This window comes from Gasterosteus aculeatus, chromosome 12, assembly GCF_964276395.1.
Source record: "Gasterosteus aculeatus chromosome 12, fGasAcu3.hap1.1, whole genome shotgun sequence".
In the NCBI taxonomy this organism is placed as follows: domain Eukaryota; kingdom Metazoa; phylum Chordata; class Actinopteri; order Perciformes; family Gasterosteidae; genus Gasterosteus; species Gasterosteus aculeatus.
Window position 1 is genome coordinate 5470913 of NC_135700.1, and position 15599 is coordinate 5486511.

Sequence of the window (15599 nt, forward strand, 5' to 3'; positions counted from 1 at the left end):
TCACTTTTCAAACTGTACCGCTCGAATGTGGAACATAAACCATCTCAACACCTTTTCCTCTGACGTCACCTTGGCCGCTGAAAAGGACGTCCGCTGTGTGGAGGCATTTGAAATGAAGCGATGACGAGACAGAGTAGCCGGCCAGCTTCATCTAGAGTGGTAAAAGAAGGCGCCAGAGAAAGACGTCATCAAACTGTTCCATTTGTGGGCTTAAGGTCGGCTCTTAACAGCTTCTTATCAATGACGCCATTCATTCGCTCTGAACATGACTCCGCAAAAAGAAAAGGAAGAAGGCTTAGAAAACCGCAAAATCCTTTACAACTGAAGCACAAAGGGGATGTTTAAACCTTTTTGTGCAGATTGATTCAATCCTGAAATACTAGATGGAGTTTGTCTGGATCCCGTTAACTCGAAGGGATACCAGATGCTTTTTCAAAAAGACAATCATTATTTCTATAACAATGTTTGGTTTCATTCTGTGAGAGCAAAGCCCAAATGCCTATTAAATAAAATATTAACAATAAAAACGATCATTAGCGATACTGAGTTTGTCTTTAACCATCTTCATTCACCCATTGCAAATAAATAATAAAGTGCTAAAAACTCTTGACCATATATGATGAAATTTGTGGTCATCCATAGTGGCTTACAACAATAAAGTTCTACACAGTATGATATTTTTATAGCGGCCTCATAATATTCAGAAATAAGCAAACCTCCTCCTCCGTCTGCACGTGTCTCAGGTCGGCCCTTCCTCACTGTCAGTACACAACAACAGGAAGTGCATCCTACTGACCTCTAGATTTGTTGTGTTAAACATCAAATGCACCGTGTTCTCTAATTAATGTGGTGAAATGCAACATAAAACTATCACTGCTTGACAAGCGGAAACGTTATCCTTGTTTAATGGGGGTTTTAACGGCATTTTCACTCAATTTCAGCAGAGGAGAAAAAACCAGCCCTACATGGGCCGTCTGAGTATATTCAGTCTGTCGAACATCTGCCGGGACGTTTGTAGCTCGCGGTTACCAGATTCACGGTTTTCTAGTACATTATGAAAATGAAATTAAAAAAGCAAAAAAAAAAAATAAACTGATAGAAAGCTTAAGGGCATGCAGTGTGTGTGTTGACTAACACCGGACCATAAAACACTTTCTGGGTTCTGTTTTATCTTTTTCTCCCAACACAAGTTGCTGTTAAGTTGGCTGACGCGTCTGCAGAGCATCAAACGCTGAAGTCCACCGCGGAGCTTCAGCCGACGAGTCGTCAGCCCGCTGCGCGCTTTTGTGAAGTCAGAGGTTCAAACATGAGCGAGGATCACAGAGCATAAAACAGCAGGCAGGTAACAAAAGCACCTTTGTGATCAAGAAGGTGTCGGTTAGATTTCCAGAAGCGGCTGGGAGAGTTTAGCCAGGGAAAGGGAATGAGTAATGCTTCTGGAAAACCCAAAGTAACTGTTCACAAGCCGGGAGCTTCAGAGGGCGGCGGTGACACCGGCTGTGCAGCTGAATGCACGATGAGGGAAGCGCGTGAGCCTTCGCGCTCTGCAGCACGACCCCGTCTCTAAGGAAACGGCCTGTACGGCCTGCTTCAACTTTCTTCAACCCCACTTGAGCTTCTCGACTGCTTTTCAGAAACCGTTGGATGATCTGGATACCTGCTCTGATGCCAGGCTTACCTTGCCCAACTGATTCACATCTAAGTACCAACTGATTAACGTTAACTAAATGCTGTTGTGAATTTTAAAACGGATCATTATTTCTATTGAATAGCACAGACGAGAGTTTACTTATCTCAATCATTTTAAAAACATCAACACTGAACTTGGAATCCTTCATCCTAAATATTTATAGCAAGCCTTCATTAATATTTTAAACATGGCACTTAAGTGGAGAGAATAATATTTCACTGCTTAATGCGTTGAGCAGCAGGTGTGTATCATAAGGACACGCAATGAATTACGCTGGCTAAATTCTCTAAGAAACTGCATGGCTGAAAACTAATGGGTCATGTCAAACTTATCTTCATTTTTTTCCAATTTGGAAGACATTTATTCAACCTGGCAGCAATCCACTTTTGCGTAACAGGCTTTGAAAAACAAATCCGGCCACAGATTCAGCAACAGAATCTGCCAGCGGTGGATCCATAGTGTTGTCAAAGTCAACACGAGGTCATCAGACTATATGGTGGATTTCTCCAGCCTTTAATGCCAAGACGGTCACGTTTCCAATGTGCAGTAGGTTCCTCTACATGACCGATTGCTGGTAATTATTTGCATGCCGTTTGTAAGAAGGAGCCAAACATGCAGTTTTGTTTTCTGTTTAGCAAAAAGTCAAGAAGAAGAAGTCACAGAGGGAGGCGACAGACACATAATATATTCCTCTACAGTATAACGAGCTCCCGGATTTCAGTTTTTTTTCTGAGTACACCCACTGCATCATGTTTGGAAATGCAAAGAAAACAGAAGGCAAGGGTTGAGAGATCAAACCACGCCAGCCTCCGTAAGAAGGAAGCGTCCATGCAGCGTCGACACGTGCGACAGGCTGAGTTTGATGACTATTCCCCGCTTAGGAAATCACATCGCTAACTAGATCACATCAGAATCCGCTTTATTCGCCGTGTATCCTTATGCTTACTATTACAAAGACCCAGTACATGCAACCGCAAGGAATATAAAGAAGAAATGGAGGAAAGGGGATGTATATGAAGGAGCCAATGGTCCTCTGCAGACCTGATCATGTGCAGATAGCTTCATTTCCAGTCCACTCAATGGAGAGAACCGGCTTGTGTCAGGCTGTGACTCTTAATGCTACAATGTGGTTACTGAAAAACTAAGAGCAGTAACCAGCTGGGAAGGTTTATAGAATAAAACACATTTGGGTGTGCATTTACTCTTAAAGTACTCCAAGTTCAGCAGGAGAATTATGTTCTTGGTTCCAACAGAGACTCGTCTCTTACACGGTATTCGTGCTGCTCCAAAGTACGGAGTACAGCTACTCTTGCGTTGCACTTAGAGCTGAATAACAGGTTTTAAAGAACCACTCGAGTGTAATTCAACTCCTGACACCGTGCTGTAATTTAGCGCTGCAGCCAGCAGGCCAGTATGACAATGTCCCCGATGCAGCACGTTCTATTGGAGCGTTTCTGTATTCTGCTGGTGTGTCTCAAGCAAAAACACGGCGTTTTGACACCACGCATCATGAATTTTTACATTGCATTGACTCCAAATTTCGTTGCAGGTCATCCTTCCAAATCTTGCGCATCAGCAAAAAGTAAACACGGCACGAATCTCTAATCAGAATATTCTAATTATCTTGGCATTTCTCCTCATCACGGCAGCTGTGAGTATGATAACAAGCTCAATGAAGCAAAACTGAGAAGCTTGCAATTTCTCTGACGACCATTTGCAAGCGAACCAGAAGCAAGAAAACATGGTGGTAAAATTCATGGCCTCTAAGATGTTACTCCACCGTTCGGTTGAAACGATGCACGCCTCAACTTCAGAGAGGAGCAATGGAGTTGACCGAACAAGTTGCATTTATCAGGTACAAAGCGCGCGGTAACTGAAGCCTTGGTAGCCCGGAGCGCTTTTTTGAGCCTTTGACAACGACGTGCACGTACTGTTCAACAAGTACACAGGAAGAACTGTGACAACTTGTGGCAACGTGGGCTTTTAGAAGAGCAACGCGTCTGGGTGGGGTGAACAGCTGGAAGCCTTCAGTAGAAGGCTCGCAAGCCGCTCGCTGGTAAATACGCACTCAACCCGAGCCCACCCCGAAAAAACAGAAGACCCCTTTAATCTTCAGTCCCCATCTACATGCTGCCTTCACGTGAGCAGACGATTTGGAAATAGATACTGATGTGATTTCCCAGGCAAGCAAATCAGGTAAGTGCACTCATTAGTCAAATGAGGCTCCCTGCAGGGTCAGAGGGGGCAGAGATTGTGGGTAATTAAATGTTGAATATGAAACGCTAATTGAATGAGCGACCCACTGCCTCTGGTTCTTGTTTAATCATATGGAGAAGCAGATTACCAAAAAATAGAGAAAAGGCGGGATTCATTTTCTTTCATGAGGGGGGGGTTGTAATTATGGTAATGCGAAAAATTGATCACTTAACAACGAACATTAAATAACAATCACGGTAGTGTTTGTATTAACTCTGCTGAAGAGGAAAAGTCAGGCATGGTGTGATTAACCGCTTAACGGTAAATTACACCAGACCTAAAATAACAATGGGGGCATCTTTAGCTTCTACGCTTTGTGTATTCCTCAGTGGAACCTCATATTTGCAAGCTCCGATTTAAGCTACAATGCAACTGAATGATGGAAGTTGTGACGTTATTGGCTGTAATTGGTTTTGTAACTAGCTCACAGAAGAACAGGTCATATTTTCTTCAGCGAGAAGAAAAGATGATTGGATTTTGATATATTAAATTTGAAAAAGAAATCATTGCATAAATTGTTAAATATGTGCACGATATGACATGGCATTTCATACAAAAGGGTTTAAAGGAAGTTTCATATAATCTCGACTTTAATCATTTACCCACTTTAATGAAATGGGATTTAACACATACGTCACACATGAGACATGAGGACTGAGATTATGACCTTAATCTGTTTTAAGAGGTCAAAATGAGTTGTCAATTAGCAGAGACTAAATTGAAGAGATGCTAAAGGTATGCTAAAAATGTATTGAGTTGTTGCTATTAGACCCCATGGTGGAATCTTATTTAGAGGGATTATTGATGCCATGAAATGTACAAGAATGAATAAAAATCCAATTATATATCTAAATATCCCCTTCAATAGGTCTCAATTATTGCCATTGTTGCACAGTGAAGAGCGTTGATGAAAGAATAGAAAGCATTTAATCACCACGTCCACATGTATTAAATATTCTCTTGCATGCTAACCACCAAGTGGTTCAGCTCATTTGTATACTTTCCATAAATATTTTGAAAAGCGTTTAGTTTCCAAATGTCTATATATGCTCTAAATTACCATTGAAAACAATATATTTAAAACTTTCATTTTAAGAGTATTATTGCTATTATTTCACCATATTAATATTATATTATTATATTTTCAATGTACAAAGAACATTTTAAATATATATATATTTTGATATCTTGTCGTTTTAGTTGTTTTATCTTATTCATGCTTATATGTCAGTACAGTATGTGTACATTTCTATATGTTAGTACAGTATGTGTACATTTCTTTCAAAATTTGAATTATTATTGATTACTTTTCAATTGTTTAAATTGTATAACCCTAACCCTTGTGATGTCACGTTTAATAAGTCCATAAGTCCATGCACATAAGAAAATGTGAGCGTTCTGCTGAACTGTGGTGGCTTCATCCACACTAAAACAGATAAATCAATGGTGGTTACGTTGCATGCACAACAAGAAACACTCAAGTTTGCAATTATAAAGCGTCAAAAAATTGGTTATGTAAAACATGCAAATCTACAAAAAACAACAATAACTGGAGAATGTGTGTGTACACAGGGCTTCGTGGTTAAAGGAAAGATGTGTGAAAGCTGGTTTAGTGCTCATCTCTAGAAAACTGTAGCTCCTCCACAATCAGCGAGTTTGTAATCCCTTTCATCGTTGTTTGGAAGTGGAATTACATACATTTCCAAACATTTCCATTTCCAATACTTTTAAGTGATTAAGGATGCACAGCAAATACACAAATGGTGCAAGACACTTTTTTAGCTTAACAGCTCTACAAACCTTCCTTCCACTCTTTCACTAATATACAAAAACTATGGGTTTTGGATGCAACAGAGGCGCCATCATCACATGCACAAGGCATCAGGCTCATAAACACAGAATGTTTCATCAATTAACTGTACATTTGAAATATGTCTTTCTATGGGTTGTGTAAACAACATTGCATCACAATTCCACATGATCAGCCCCCTCTTGTCTGCACAGCTTCAGTTTTTGAAACTCTTCCCCGCCCTAATTGGCATTTTTGCTGATTGCTCCATTACTAAACCATCAACCCACCCACTGTTATAATTAAGACTCAACTGCTGCATCCAGAAAGACCTGAATGTGTTGTGACCTGGAAGCCTCTACTGACAAGCGTGGGCTCAAATAAATGAATGTTATTAACGTGGGCAGCTTTGCTCTGGCGTAACCAATCAACGCGGTGGAGTGAGCGGCTGGCAGCAGGCGTTGACCTTGGTTCTGGCTTCTCCGGGCATCCAGCTGTCTTTGGACTTTCAGAGCCCCTCACCCTGAGCCATTCACCTTGTCAGCCTGAAGGAAAAAGGATGCTACTGACCCCTCCTGACTCTTTGGGCCAAGCCTCCCTTCTTTGTCTTTTTACAGACACCCCAATAAAAGCGTTCTTTTTTTAGCCCCGGTGGTTGTCACTGCTTTGCACATCCGCCCAAATAAATTCCGGCTTTGCGAGCCGAAGCCCTGAGCGTCGTCACCTTTTCATTCACCCGAGTCTTCAGCCTTAACTGGACTGAAGTCCAAGTGGCAGAAAACAAAGCCAGCTGCTAATGTGAAACTTTGGACACAATATTTTTTTCACCTGCACTCAATGATCACAATTAATAGTCGTGGTATTTTCTATCCAACCTGTAACTGTTTTTCAGATTGTCTTCACTAGAAAGCTACAGCAATAACGAAACAATGCTGGCTGCTGGTACGCACATCAATGCCCTAAATTACCGGTCAAAGTGCTAATGGCGGTTTATTGTTAAGCCAGGGAGGGTTGTGATACGTTTTCTCTTGTCTCTCTTGTGGTCTGGTAAACTGTGAGCAGTTACCCGAGGAATGAGTGTGGAACAACGCAACAACCCAAAATTTAGTGTTGGCTCAAATAATATTCAATGATGATTTATTGGAGATGACTATTTTAATAATAATTGACCCTTCACCACCCTGCCTAACTACTACTGTCACTAACTCGCAACCTGAATAAATATCATCCAATTTCAACGGGAGAGTCTAATATGTGTTTGAAGGATTTATCTTAACAGCTAAAACTGTTATAAAAGATAAAGATGGGTGTGTAAACATGTAAGTGAAGTAGCACATGTTTTAATGAGAAACAGAACATTTTTGAACTATTAAGCAATGTTTAATCATGACTATTCCATGCGGGTCTGTGGAGGCTGGTCGGCAGGAGAGTCGCACCGTGGGCGGCGCTGATCAATGCTACACTGTGATTGGCCAGTCTGCTACCAAAAGTTCAATTGGTTATTAGTTTGATCCCACAAATAGTTCACTCACCCGATTCTATAAAAGCTGAAATAATAATATATGAAATATATATAATGCGGAGCAGCTGTAAGGTGGGGGCTACGAGAAGACCAGGCGTATCCCGCTGATTGCATCTGCAATGACAAACACGCTTTCTTTCTTGATTTGCTTGCTCATGGAAGCCGAGTGTATCGTTGTGTACACGCAGCGCCTCTGCTGTTGTTCATAGATGGCAGAGCGTGCACTAGACGGTGTCTCGTTCCCCCCCCCCCCTCTCTTAAACACTTTCTCCGTCTCATCTTTCCTTCCTGACTCGAGTAACAAGATTAACATTTCCACTTTCTCTCCTCACTCAGAATCCTCCCTTCTAATCCTTGCTGGGAAGTGACTCACATTACGGCATTCTTCAGTTTAATGCACTTTAATCGTATTAATATGTGTTTTTGCCTCTTCGGCTGCTATGAACACCTCCTTTTTTATACCATAACATAACAGCTTACGACCAAGTGCACAAAACCAGAAACCCACCTCGAGTGAGAAGCTGAGTAACCCGTTGTAAAGGATCTGGCACCCGGCGTACTGTAAAGAGACACGGGGGGTCAGAGAGGGGGCAGCCAGCTCCCTGTGGTCCCACACTTAAACTTTATTACTGATATTTTCATGTTTCATAAAAACATTGGTGTCATTACTAAACTTATTTAGTGGTTCACAGTATCCAGCTGAAATAGTGAATGCAATGAACGTGTTTCTGTGCGATGAGGGAGGGGCGCATTTGAAGGTCATTTGAAGGAATGAGGCCGCACGAAGAGGCGAGAGGAGGCCGCTCATCCCGGCTGCTGCGTCCATCGTGAGTCTGACGGGGTAAACTACTGTAACGTCAAATATTTTACCGTCAACGTTCATCGGAACAAGTTAGCTACTTATTAAGGATTTTCTATGGTTCCTTTTATATTGTTTGGCCAATGAGTCACGTCGCTGATTAACATTTTTGTTTGGTAAGACTCCATATAACATATTTTATCAAATCGAAAACAAGGTCTACAGTTGGTTATTAGCAACGCCTTGATAACATTTTATAATGGAGATGTTTGTGCACATTAAACATCTGTTTCCTTCAGGTCCACTTATCTGCCAGCCGTAGTTTGAATAAGTAACCAGCTTTACAGACGTGAAAGTACTCGAATGTTTAATCCGGAGTAAAGGTGGGTTTACAGGGCAGTAAACTCTACTTATTTTGCGTTAGGAGTTGGACTCGCTCTCCCTGCGTGGGGGGGGGGGGGCCTGCAGATACCGGAGGAACACTAGTCCCCCGCCACCTTCTGTGCCACCCGTGATGCCGCTGCTGTGACGGCCAAGGTCAGCCAGGAAATGACAGAGGGCTCCTGCACGGAGATAAGACCGCCACAAACACCTGAACCGCCGCGCCGCCCCCTTCTTTCTTCTCCGGGGAAAGCGAATCCTGAACCCTGAATTATTCAGCAGGTATCCCCCCCACCCTGCATAACGGCCGGCAAGCATTGTTTGACATCCAGAATGAATAATTAAGGGCTGACCTTTTGTTCCCATTAGAGGTGGTGGGTTGATAGCGGCACACTTTGTGGGCGAGGCTGTGGGAGGCGATGTGTAAAAGCTCGCCGAGCATAATGGAGCTGGGAATTTTTGTGTCTGTATTTCAAAGCCACGTTCCGAAAAAGGCAGCGGCCGAATCCCCGCGAGATGCATTATTATACAAAGATGGAGACGCGGCCGCTGTTGATCTGTTTCCGAAGCACAGCCCGGAGCCGCTCTTTGTCACCGCGTCCATGTCCTCTTGAGGATGGTGATGTGGGTTCGTGTGTGACACATCACAGGCGCTTTGTGGTCCGCTGTGTGAATCAGAGAGGATTGATCCCAGCTCTGCTGGCGATGTCCGGTCTGATGCCATTCCAATGAATGGAGGGTCAGCTCCCCACTTTTCTATTTTAATAGGGTAGTCATAGAACCCCAAATTGGAAAATATTGCAGCCATAATAATGCATTATACTTGTTGTTACTTCATCATCGTCATTAATTAGTATGAATAAACGTTAAGTGTGTCCATAAACTACATATAAGAAATGGAAGACGGTCATCAAGATGTCACCCAGTTCACCCGTCACCCGGTTTGTAGATTTACGGTTTTAAAACCACGGTTTGGCATTTTGTCTCCATATTAGTTGTAGAAACTAGAAGTGACACACGAGGGTGGAGCCAAATTTTACAATTCACTTTCAAGAACTGAAAACAAGAAAAAACTAAATCCTACATACACCATCTTAAATACTCACAAGCACATTAAATGTGTATTAATCCAGAAAAAACTTTTTTTCATTGGACCACATTTATTAATTATAAACAAATAAAAAATAGTATAAATATATTCTACTTTGGGCTACTTTTAACCAGCTGTCTCTAATTCTACCATCTCTGTGCTGGTTAAGCTGCTGCTGCAAAGATAATGTTTACCAAAGAAAAAAATAAGAAATCATGTCGACAAGCTGTGGCTAATTTTGCATGAATAATGTCAATGCCATAATTTATAACTACGTAACTCAAATCGCTTTCCAAGGTCAACATAAAAAAAGATGTTTGGAATTATTGAGCATCAACAGCTAGATTTCTGTAGCTTTTTCCTCTCAGAAGCCAGTTATTGACAGTGATGTGGCCGGTTTGTCAATGCGTGGTACAGCCTGAGGGTTGACACATCATCAGGGCAGATATCCGCCATCTCACGCCTTCACGTCTCATTAAAATAACCAGGAGCCTACGAAACTGAGTAAATCTACACCTCCACTGGCTGGTCACAGCCTATAACACACACGCACTATTCATTTGTGTTTCAGTACTGTTTGTTGGAGCATTTAGCAGCTTTTTCCCTCAGGAGTGTAGTTAAAACGGAGCTAAAAGAGTGCAAACATTCAGCCAGATAACGTGAATGAAAATGTTGTGCTGTGACTTCTAGAAATATAAAGTCGGTCCTATATTTTTCAATTCATGACAGAATCGACCAAGGATAGAAATAGTACTAGAATATTAATATAATATACACAACTACTGTTACTTTAAGCACAGAAGGGAAGTTACATGTTTAAAATAATGTACTCGGCAATGAACACATTTCTGTCCCTCTGCAGGCAGTGCATTCAACTGATTATAATAGATGTAACCAGACAAGAGGACACAACACAGGCAATGAAACATTGGACAGCCATGGTTACCAGCGTTGAGTAAGTAACGCGCCACTTCTCAGCGTAGAATGGCCCACACTGACATCATGGAGATGCATTCACAAAGTCTCCGGTAGCTGCAGACAACACGTACTCACGTCGTCGTCTTCATCTGTCCAGATGATTGTTGTGCACTGTGAAGCCCTCCACACTGCATGCGTAATACAACCAGGACACTTCTCCATAATGGCCTCCAAGGAGCACTTCTGCATTAGCTGGATCGAACGTAGTCGCTGACCCCCAAGTGTTGTGTTGTCGTGACGCTTTAACATTTGGATGTTGCAGAGTTGCTCCCGTGGGAAAATTCAACACAACCAATTACTTCTCAGCCATTCTGGCAAATGTTTAAAATCAAGTTTATTCTTTTGAGATTGAGATCCACAGGACAGGTCACACATAGCACGGTGTGTTTATGAATGATAACTAACGCTGTACTGCAGCAGAATGAAATGACAACGCCGTTACGGCAGAGGCAGATTTATTACAGTGCCATGTTGATCGATACATTCTCAATGAAGATGGCGGATGTGTACTGAATCTCCCGCCTTTTGCCAGTGTAACACGGGCCGGGAGGGGAGGTTGGATGGAAGTGACGAACATGCCAACATAGTTTGTGTATTGATCTTTTTATGGGATTTGTTGTAAATGGTGAAAATGCATTTCAGCGCCAACCCAGTCAACAAAGCTCTTTTATTGTTTCTTATATGGGGGTCGTTTTTGCACAAAATAGGCGCTGTAGTATATTGGATTATGTCTGAACAAGACCTCTTCCACCTCTGAGGTAGGACTTCTGCTGCCTTCACAGTGTGACGCAGACGACCTGAGGCACGACTGCACCCACGGTGACACTGGGGAGAAAGCTACTCAGAGGCGAGCACAGATTCCCGCTCTAAGTAGAGCGAGAGGGAGAGATTGGCCGCTGAGGACAGACCGTATTTATAGCCGGGGGCAGCAATAATTCATTGTGATCAAAGTGCAGATCATGCTCCATCCCATCAGAGAGCAGACGTGGCGGAATGAAGCGAGCGCGCTTCGCTATCTGCGGCATCTCTCTGGCGGCCTCCCCTCCAAACGGGAGCGCCGAGGCGTCAGTCATCCGCCGTGATGCCGGCGCGCTCGCCCATCCCTTCTTAGGTGGCTACACTTATTTCGTGGGGGCAGAGCGATGGCCACACCCGAGCTCGCGGCGGGAAAACGTGCGCCCCAAAAGCCTCTTCGCGTCACGCGGCTCCTGTGCGCCACGTGAGCACGTCAGACCCCCATTACCCTCTTAGTCAACACCCTGTTTACTAGTCTTCTTGTTGTTGTTCCCCGTGCAGCTTTAATTTGCTCCATAATGCTACCAGGGAACAGTCAGCAATAAGACCACCCATGTGTGCAAGCCGCTCTCTGTGCAAACACACACGCACCAGCTTCCCTCATTCCAGTTCCTTTCATTTCATTTTGTCTCCCATCCGTGCCCTTTCCCAGGGACACACACATGTGCCCTTGTTTTCTCTTTCCCTCTTTTATTTTATGGTCCCTCCCGCCTTTTCTCGCCCAGTACTGCTTTCTCTGCAATCATGCACGCACGTCCAGACACACAAACGTACACACACACACACACACACGCGCGCGCGTGTGTGCAGGTTTCTACCAGTTTCATTTTCTCTCCCACCCGCCAACCCACCCACACACAGACACACACACACACACACACACACACACACACACACACATTGTTTGCCTGCTTCTTTCTCTCTTTCATTTTACTGCGTCTCCGAACCCTGTCACTCCTTCAAATGCACACACACACACACACACACAGAAACACATGATGACACACACACAGGCAGCAGCACACAGACTCCTTCATCTTCTCTTTTTATTTCTTCTCCCTCCCACACTTCCCTTACACTACTTCCCTGCACACACACACACACACACACACACACACACACACACACACACACACACACACACACGCTCACACAGAGGGGCGCCTGTTTCCTTTGCTCTCATGTTCTCATCTCCATCCCTCCTTCAGCACGCACATACCTCTTTTCTCTCCTGTTTTCTCCCAACCGCCTCCCTCCCACAATCCCGTACACACACACACACGCGGTCCAGCTTCCTTCACTCCCAGCTGGGCTTGGCCGGCTCTCTTCCTCTGGCCTCCCAGGGCCATCTGGAGTGCAATGTCCCCCGCGCTCTGCTGGTTCCCCCCGCCGGCTTCTTGAGCCGCCTCGGGATGCTGCGCGGCATCTTCGAGGACAATATGTACGCGTCAAAGCTCTGCTGTGTGCCCTGCGACCCAGCTGAGGAAGCCCCCCCCCCCCAGCTTACTCACCCACAGCTCTTCTACTTTGATGACACCTGCGCCCCCCTCCACCCCCCCGCCTCCCTTGTTGGACGGTGGAAGACGGAACGGTGAATTGATTAAAAGCGAGCTACTCCTCTTAGCAGCCAAAGCTCTGATCTCACGTAGGGTTTGTGGATTGACGGGGGGGGGGGGAGGGGGTCAAGTACCTCTAACAAGCTTTCGAGGTAAAAAATAAAGAAATAAAAAACACAGCATTATTCTGCGTGAATTACAATTTCTGGCTTGGTTAAGGGAGAAGGTCTCTTCTGCTCTAGTGCCGGGATGCAAGACTCCTGTGAAATGATGCAAAGGACACTGGTAGGATTGTCTCGTCTCGTCTGTCCTTGAGAAGTGTTGCAGATTTACACGTTTGAACAAAAAGAGTGCCGGATTGAACAATGTTAGATCCCAGATTCTTTATATATATTTATATTATTCAATCCCTTAATACAAGCCGTCAAAGTCACGGATGGATTTGAACCATCAGGCTCCTCAGGCTCCCACAGAGCTTTGTGCCCTCACATTCATTCACTGAAACACCACAGTGGTTTCAATACAAAGTATACTCGTGCCTTTTAAAATCAACTCACAGCTCCAGCCTTTCAGCCACAAGTGTCCCGTCTTTAAAGTGGGCCTTGTTCTGCTTTGATGACGCCCACGCGTCCTCTCAGCCCCGACATGTCGCTTGAATTGAAGCAATCACACTGTCTCAGATCTAAACAATCTGCTCTTTTCCTTTAACGAACCTCCAAGCGCAAGGAAAATAAGTGGGGTATTTTGCTTTTATAGTCGTAGTCCAGACTAGAGTGCACAGAGGCCGAGTCCGGATCGGAACCCTTGAGGTGCGATGCACAGGAAATGTACCGACTCAGACCGTCTTAACGGATACTCATTTAGCTGCATTTGTTTGGATACGTGGCAGCTTACATTCAGATTTCTTCAGACAACACCTTGGAAAACAGCTTTGTCGTCAACTGCAAAGTTTTTAAAACAAAATGTGATTCATATTTTCCCGAGCCACCAGAGCAGAGTCACTGTGCCACACGGGAGTTATGAGGCACCAGCAGGCGGCAAAGTGAGAGACACAAGCGGGCTGGCTCCCTCCGTGGTCACTGCTGGGAGCTCTCGACAGTGGAAAACACAAACAGACACACACACATTCAACCAGCATATCTTGACGTGTGTGTGTGCGCGCGAAACAAGATTTAACAAACCGTAATAACAGTGTACACAGGCAATAACCTGCCCCATGGTGTGATGTTTGTGTTCAGAGTATATGGGATGCTCAGCATAAATGAGCAGGAGACTCAGGAGACCAGCAGTGCAGGTAATCCCAAACTTAAGTGTGAAAAAGTTTGAAAAGCAGGAAGTTAAAAACCCCAATGGTCACCGAAAGACAATTTTGCAAAGTGAAATACTTAATAGCAAGAGAGAACTCAACAGGCAGTCTGCGACATCTGTAGTTACTTTATCAATACTTTTCACATGTATTCTACTTTATTCTACCAGACCGCCTGTGTAGCCAGTCAATCCACAGGATCAAACTTTCAAAATAAGACACACGCAGACACCAAGAGGCGGCACACAAAGAAACCCGATCAGACAGTGTAGTCCTTTGTACAAAGCTGCATCACGATGTCCCAGAGACACATGGCTGAAATAGCGAAGCGTCGCGTCGGACTCACCTCGCCGAAGCCGCCGGATAAAACGCACGAAGCCGCGTGAAGCAGGTGAGCGGAGTGGGAGCGTCTTCGTCTCCCGCACTAGTTGTTTCAGCACCGCGGACAGCGCCTCCGCCTCTTTCTCCTCTCCTCCTCTTTCAGCAGAGGGCGCGGGCGGTGCGAGTCAAAGGTCGGCGCTGGTGCGAACGCCTCGCCCCGCTGTGCAGTCCCGGTGAATAAAACCAAACAACGTCTCCTTCAACTTTGATTGCGTCGCGTCGACGCACCGGCCGGATCAGACATGCCTCAGCGCGCCAGATCTTCTGCGCGATCGGTCACAAAGCCGCTCGCCTTCTTTTTTTTTTTTTTTTGTCTCTCCCCCACCCCGCCACCTCCCCCACTTCCCCCTCACTCCGCGCGCATCCCCGCGCGGTCTCCCACGGGACCGGTCGGTGTCTGTCCGCCTCGGGGGCGTGCAGGCGGGCAACGGGGAGCGGAAACAGCGACTTTAGGACGGGCTTCTGCTGCTATCGGTGCGCATCTCCGTGCGCGGCGCGGCGGTCTGTGTCTTGGAGCTGGTGGAGAAGATGCGCGCGGGATGTTTCTCCTCTCCCGCGCATCCACTCGGCGCGGGGGCTACAGCGCAGCACCGGCAGCAGGAGGAGTGTCTTCTGACTTCATTAAAGACTCTTCTATGGACGAGCGTCCCATCCTTATTATAACCCGACGTCTGTCTTTTTCTCGGCGCACAGCGTGTCACGTGCAGTGCTGTTATGCATGCGAGCTGGATATCTGCCTTTTGCGAGAGACACGAGCGCGAGACATCGCGGATCCATTAAAGTCCAGCGCCATTACTTCATTATGAATTAGGTGTTGGCGATGATTTAGAAAACAGTGCCACTGTGCGTCTGAGAATGTCTGTGTCCGAGGACTTCACGACTTTTGAACACACGTGATTGGCCAACAACGTCTCTATTGAGGACAGTATTGGCGTGTCCCATTGGTTTAAGATGCTGTATTGATCATTAAAGTACCATCACTGCTTTCATCTGGAATTTAGGGATTGGCCGTAGGATTGTCTTGTCTCGTCTGTCCTTCAGAAATGTTTGAGGCTT

At 45.0% G+C, this 15599-nt stretch overlaps 1 protein-coding gene across 1 annotated transcript in view; it reads right to left on the minus strand.

The window, feature by feature from the left end:
* The window catches only part of chst8 (carbohydrate (N-acetylgalactosamine 4-0) sulfotransferase 8), a 122642-nt gene extending 107489 nt beyond the window's left edge, over positions 1-15153 (minus strand). The window contains exon 1 of the mRNA XM_040160650.2: positions 14509-15153. The gene's annotated coding sequence lies outside the window, so the exon portion shown is untranslated. The remainder of the gene's footprint in view (positions 1-14508) is intronic.
* Positions 15154-15599: the final 446 nt, after the last annotated feature.